We start from the raw sequence: 7,418 nt of genomic DNA, 5'->3' as shown, positions 1-7,418 counted from the left end.
CTGATAATTTTAGGTGTTGCTGAGAAATACTGATAATTACTGTCGTCTTTACTGTTGATTCTGATAAATACTGATAAAAATGTTGATGTGCTGTCGTTGCTGAGATTTACTGATAAATACTGTGACCACTTTTTTAAGCTGGGAATGATCTAAAACAGAATTAAGGGTTATAAAAACCTTCAATTATTACCTTTTTTTATTTAAATAGATAATGACGACATTTTCCTTTTTGTTTTTAAATGTTCTACTAATGACAAAAATCAAACACTGATCTCAATTCATTACACCGATACTGTTGTGAAAATGCTGACAATTAATTAAATGAAATCTTCAGCATATAGTAGGCAAATGTTTTCTCCAAATCTATGAAAATAGTAAGATTTATCTGTAAGCTAGTTGAATGGATTAATTATTATATATTTTACTGAAGATATGATTTATAAAATTTTCTGTTATTTATAAAAAGAACATAAGAGCATCTTTTAAAAAATTAAATTCATCTATTCAGACTCTAAAATAGGGTAGGTAGGTCAGTGATGTTTATTAATCAACAATAAGAAATAATTCTTAGTGGATGGGAAAAAATTGGGGATAAAATATGTTTCTTGCAGGTTAGAAAAGCTTGACTCCTACCGTTTTCTCTCGGTCAACTGGTCAAGAGATGACATCGTTCGCTTTTTAAAGATCACCTTTCATAGAGCCTTTTTCCTCAAAGAATTCTTTAAAAATTGTTTACGTGTTAAGTTTTTTGGTCTCTTCTTGTCAATTATTTTTAATTTTCTCGAAATTGAAAAATTTTATATTTTTTAAAAATTATGTTAGTTAGAGATAAAAGGGGTAGAAGGGGGTACAACTTGAGATTCCATGTGAATTGTAGTGGTCAGCGTAACAAGGCCAACATTTTTTTATTTTCTGTTTTACGAGAATTTTTTTTTAAAAATTGAGTCTGGGGGTCGAAATAAAAATAAAAATAAAATCTTCAAATTCAAGCAGTCGGTCAGAAAAATAAAAATAAAATAGACAAATGTAACAATTTTTTTATTTTTTAAATTAAGAATTGAATTGTTCTATTGCCTAAATTTGGTAGGAAAGGGGTGTTTTTTGAAAAATTAATGCATGCAAAACAATTTTATCATATTTTTGGGGTATTCAAAAAATAATAAGATTTTTGGATTTTTGAGTAGCTATCGTATGGCAAGCATATATGTATTGAGGCATTTAATGGATTAGTTAAATTATTTCACAAGTGAGACTAATTAAAAGAAAATCTGAGTATCTTTTTCAATGCTATTCAAATTTATATACACATACAGGTATGTGGATAAAATGTATCATCTCATGAAAAAATATTGAAATTGCCTCAATGCTTAGTAACTTTCAAAGTAAATGATTGTAGAAAATGCACGTACATGTAATACCATAAGTATATACATGTAAAATAGACTATGGCAATTTCTCTGTTTACTGCAGAATTCGTATACTTCTAAAAACTGGTTCTATTAATCCACAATTTTTGAATAAAAATAACAGGTGATATTTGTATAGACGAATAATTTGCAGCTTTGTTTTTGCCTAGTGGTAAAAGGGTTGTTTTACAAAGAAAGAGCTGTTATAATCACCCTCATGTGCATTTATTTGTTACATAACAAGTATAATTCCATTTTGAATCGTAATAAGTGTGATTAACATTATAATAACGAGTGGAAGTTGTGACTCGAATTTCCTCAGTCACGCCACTTCCTACAGTGTTATATTCTCTTGTTACTAGTAAAAGAAAACGCTATTGTATTAAAAATAAGTTTCAGATTAATCTTTAAGTCGTATTTCAATGCTTTTGAACAATTGTCAAAGATAATACGTACTTAAAACCTCCCAAAACAAGGGGTTGACAGAACCTTAATTTCCACGTGCCGTGGCCCTCCACGTAACATTTGATCAAGATTACTATATCGTTTATGTATTCATTCTTTCATTAAAAGTTAATCTAGAATTAATGTTTTTTTCCCAATAAATGTCATGTCACTTTTTAAAATGACTGGGTGCATTTAAAAACATTAACCTACGATTCTGACATTTTGCCGCTAACTGTTATGCAGTGCAGTGGCTATCCACGCTTCACATTCCTGCTCATTAGTTTTGTCAGCTGTGATTGAATGGATTTATATACCTCAGCCAATGACAATTCACGTTTTGAAAGGCTTGTTAAAATTTTGTTGATGTTTCTAACTTTCTTTTATTTTTTCAATGACTATAAATAAGCTATCGGCGGGAGAAACAAAAATAAAACTTGAAGAAGAGACTTTTATTTTTATTTCATTTTAGCCCAAATTAGGGTCGGCGCTCCCGTAAAACAGTAAATAAAAAAATGTTGGCCCAATGGGCACTAATCACCTATTGTTCTTCGTCTGCGGCTACTGGTGTACACAAAGAACAAACTAACTAACTACATTGTACTTGCTACTTTGAGTAGAAACAATCTTCACTAGTTTTTGAAAAAGAATTATCCTGTAATTTTAATTTTGACAAATAAAAATGATAGAAAAAATATTTAGCAAATAAGAACAGTGCAGTACTACATGTAAAAGAACAAAAACAAAGTTTCAATTTATGAACATTGTGCAAATTTTAAATAATAATAATTATTTTAATTTGTATAGTCTATTGATCTAAGCTCTGTCATTTATTTAATTTTACTCACATTTCTTGAGATAAATCTAAAAAGAATACTCCGAGGAGAGTTGTTTTCTGTTAATGATGGTTTGGGGCCCGTCAAACGGACACGAAAATTAATTGATAGGGAATATTTTACTTCATCTTATAATAAAAAAATTCTGCAAAATGTAAATATAAATTCAAAATAATTCAAAGGTTTAGTGATAGCAAGAAACAAGGAAACTTGACAACACTGACTCAGAAACAAAAATCAAAATGTATTTTGAATGACGTTGTTTATCGAACTCATGAATTAAATTCATGTTTTGAATTTTGTTAAGTTCATCATTGATGCTCTAAATTAATTTTATGTACACGTGTATAAAAATATTAAATACGCAATTAAAGCATGTATGACTTATAAACCATAAAATTAAAGAATCAACTTTTCGCTGTTATCAGCATTTCAACCCCCCCCCCCCCATTTCTGTGCTACATGTACATTCAAATCATGTCAATAAGCGCCCAACCTGTATTGTATGTTTATACAAAGGCCCCGGACAAGGAGAAAATGGAATAAAAAACAAATCATAGTCTCTGTACAAAATTATTTTCTAATTTATTGTACGGCATAAAAAATGTACTAGAAATTGACCCGATTCTCAAAACGAAAGTAGAACAATTACACGTGGTTGACATGTCCAACCAAAGCAAGACGACATTTATGGAAAAAAGAAACTTCCAGTCTTATTCTATTTTTTAATACTGACTGGCCTTGTATAACATGTTTTAGGAGTTGTTTATTTAATAAATTGATCTAGCTGCTATCGGTACATGTATAGTACAAGCCATACGCCCATTCTATGTGTACTACTTATATTAGCAAAAAGACACATATTTTATCAACTGAAAATCCCACTGCATAAAATTTATAGTGTACTGATGGTTTAACAACTAACTTCTTTAAAGCGAAAGATAGTCTAAGAAAGTTTTGATACCTCACTATTGTACACTGTATAAAATTCGCATGGAGGGCATAATCAGAGATCTAGAGCGCTATGTAAAATATTATAATTCATGAAATTAAAGGTAATTTAATTTCATCGTATAAACTTTTCACGTTCTTCAATGAAAGGGCATAATGCATGCTTCATGATTTTTTTTTTTTTTTTTTTTGAGAAGTATTTATTTACATACTGTCTTGTGAAATGAGAATCGTATGTAAATCGAAAGGGAGGGTGGAGGGGGTCCATAACTAAGACAGCTCATACATATATATATATATATATATATATATATATATATATATATATATATATATATATATATATATATATATATATATATATATATATACTTAAAATAAAAAAGAAAAACACGAAAAACTCAAGTAAAGCTTTAGGCCTTTCATTCTATCTTCTTGAAGATAGAATGAAAGGCCTAAAGCTTTACTGGAGTTTTTGTGTTTTTCTTTTGTATTTTAAGTATTTAATTCCGACCACTGAGACTATTTATTGGATTTTGTCTTGTTCAGTTCTCCTCGAGAAATAATTAAGAGTCATTATCTGTAAGGACCACAGATGCCTTTCAAACGAATACCACAGATTTTAATAAAACATAAATGAAAAAATTATGAATGTGTATAAGATTAATTAGGTATATTTAAAATTTTGGGATGTGACCTATCCTTCACTTTATGGCCCCCTAACACAGTTTGTGGCTACCCCCATGTTTGAAAAGGTCAGTTTTCTCCTTATTTGACATTAAAAATTCAAAATAAATAATGCACTATGGTTGGATTAAGTGCATTAAATTGTGAAAACAAGGTGTGAAGTAAAGATAAAAAATTATTTTGCTTCATCATTAAGACCCCTTTTTATTTTAAAGAAATTTAATTTCCTCCCATTTTTAACCCTTAACCAATACGCTTAATAAACATAATTTCAGTGCCATTTTATGAAAAATCCCAAGATAGGTTTATAAAATATCAATAATATTTTGAAAGCGAACATACTTGATTATTTATTCATAATTATTCTGGGTGTGTGTTTTTTGATTTAAAAAAAATAAAATATATTTGAAAATTTAAAAAAAACTAGCATTTCACAAAAATATTATCTCCCTTTGTAGAACTCTCTAGTTCTGACAGTGAAAGGAGGTAAAAACAAAAGTATTTGTAAGCATGACGTTTTGCCGGTTTGGAGTTCACAAACCATGTGTTTTATTGATATTTTCATACAAAAATGCTTAGATTATACAGTATAGCTTCCTTGGCAGATGTGATATTGTTTATTCTGAAGACATTCAACAACTCCTGAGTTTCAGCAATGGCCATGTATTGTCTAAAGTAGGTCGTATGCCATGTGTAACATTTGCTAAATACAGTGAATGGCTATCGAATGTGGACATTATTTTAACTTTTATTCAAATTGAAATACAAAGAGGTCAAGGAGGAAGTTATTTAAAATTCCAAACCTTCTAAGTTCCCACCTACATATTGAAAACACCAGAGGAGATGGACCAAGAATTCCCCTCCAAACAGAATTAACATGTGAAAATGTGAAAGCAGGTCATTTGATTAGTCAAGCTGGTGCAACGCTACCAGTGTTATACACCATGCATGTACACGTAAGTAACTACAATTTCTGATACATAATAAAATAATATTTGTTCGTAGAGTTATGAGTAGATGAAATTGTTGAAAAAGAATTGAATCAAAATGAATGTAAACACATTGGCGTCGGAAGCAAATTGAAAGTGGGGGGGGGGGGCTAAGTGTAAAAAAAAAAAGTTTATACCTTCTCAAAAAACCTGACAAGCAAAAAAAAAAATTCATCTTTACTGCGACGTGTCTGCGGAACGTGGGAGAGCTAAACCTACGAAACAATGTTCAATGTCTATACTAAGTGTATATTTAGAAAAAAGTGGGGGGGGGCTAAGTCTATACTAAGTATATATTTGGAAAAAAGTGGGGGAAATTGGTAAAGTAGCTACTTTGGGTAGCTTTAACCTACATACATTGTAGCTATTAATAGCTATGTGGATAGAATAAGAAATAATCTTTGGACTTCACATTGTAAATTTCATTTTCCTTGTTCATCTTGAACACTATATAATGATGTATGCATTAAAAGTTTAACAAGATATAAATTAAAGAGTTTCTCCAATTTGAATTATTGTAAACACTTATTTATTTTAGACCTCAACATACAAAACTAAATAAAAAGTACTGTTAAATATGTGATGAATGGCAAACAAGTTAACAGCTCATTCTTATATAATTGTGCTTTAATTAGTACCTGTGAGGAATTGAATTATTTTTATAAAAATATACAATTTATTGTAGCATGCTGCTGTGTGACCATGTGAGGGACATCACAAGTAAGGGGAAGATATTTAGATCATTCATGGAGCCTTCAACATTGTATTAAAACCAAATTATAAAGAGGTATAGTGTCCATGTACTATAATTTTGACCCAATGGCCTTGACTTCTGTATCTTTCAAGAAATTAGACATTGGTTATAAATTTTGAAGGATAGAGGATACAGCTTTCATGTTCCATATATACATTAACTACTATTATTGACCCACTTTTCAAAACTTATAAAAGCATAATTACTGTTAAGTGAGAGAATGTAGGAGTATTATTGATACATTACTTATTAGACATGTAAATCCTCTGTAATGTTCCAAATTCTACCCTTCTGAAATCTTCCTTATTATTCTATAAAAATATTTTTCACTTCAAATTACATTTTTGTGCAACTTTGAATAAGAAATTAAAAAAAAATACACTGTAAAACTTATACATTTTATTCATTGAAACATGACCCAAGTTGTTATTTTCAAAATTTTTGACAAAAGTTTGTACCACTTTCCTTAAGAAACCTCTCTACACTCTAGAATTACGATTCTGTAAGTTTTGTAAATACTTGTATTGTCTATTACAGAACTCAAGAAGCCAGAGTTTTACATTTAGTCATGACAAGTCATGATATTCAGCAAATGAATCTGTATCTGATGAAAATTAGTGAGAGTTTTCAGAGAATGGGAGATACCGGTGGGACACCTACACTAAGTCTGCTAAATTATACTACCATAATATAATGACAAAACTGACTGCTGTTATTCTCCCAAAGAACATCAAAGAAAGAGTGAAGAGTCTTACAGTATCTGAAGAAAATCCAAGTCTTGCTTAATATAATTATACATAGGGGAAGTTTTGACCACTTATCCTAAAGTTATTCATGCATAATAACATGGGTCCACTATGCATTACTTTGAATATGTTTGAAATAATTTTTTAAAAAGATTTTAATAATGTATATTCTTAGATAAAAGATAAAAAGTGTATAAACAGTAGTCTCATTGCATCTAAAATGATAATTCCATCCTTTGTTACAATTATTGAATTTTTATAAAATTGACAGAAAAATTAAAGAAATATTTGTCAAAAGTGTCTATTATTATTTTTAAGGCTTAAGGTTTACTTGGATGACAAAAATATTAACTGATAAGAGTGAAAAACCACCTATTGTACATCTATGTAATTATTCACTTAAGTATGTCAGTGACCTACTATTCCTGCTAGTGGCTCTTGAGTATTTCATAGAAAATATATACATTATTTTTCACAATATGACCAACATTTGCCCCCCCCCCCCAATATTTTGCCAATATATAGAATACTATAAAAACATAGCTACTATATGCTTGTGCCCCCTCAGTAAATACATCTAATAACCTTTTGTCCTTATTTTGCTT

The 7,418-nt window shown here is 29.6% G+C and overlaps 1 long non-coding RNA gene across 2 annotated transcripts; it reads left to right on the top strand.

Annotated features, from left to right (window-relative positions):
• The first annotated feature begins 4,998 nt into the window (after positions 1 to 4,998).
• LOC134272336 (uncharacterized) lies at positions 4,999 to 6,838 on the top strand. Of its 2 annotated transcripts, none has more exons than XR_009993169.1 (3): positions 4,999 to 5,221; positions 5,999 to 6,100; positions 6,605 to 6,838. It is a non-coding gene; the product is annotated as an uncharacterized LOC134272336 (long non-coding RNA). The 2 variants fall into 2 exon arrangements; XR_009993168.1 differs by having other exon boundaries at positions 4,999 to 5,280.
• The last annotated feature ends 580 nt before the right edge of the window (positions 6,839 to 7,418 follow it).

This window comes from Saccostrea cucullata, unplaced genomic scaffold (assembly GCF_032062105.1).
Source record: "Saccostrea cucullata isolate Sc308-1 unplaced genomic scaffold, CSIRO_AGI_Scuc_v1 ctg8473, whole genome shotgun sequence".
NCBI classification, from domain to species: Eukaryota; Metazoa; Mollusca; class Bivalvia; order Ostreida; family Ostreidae; genus Saccostrea; species Saccostrea cuccullata.
Note: the sequence above shows the minus strand (reverse complement) of the source record. Positions and strands in the feature narration are given on the sequence as shown.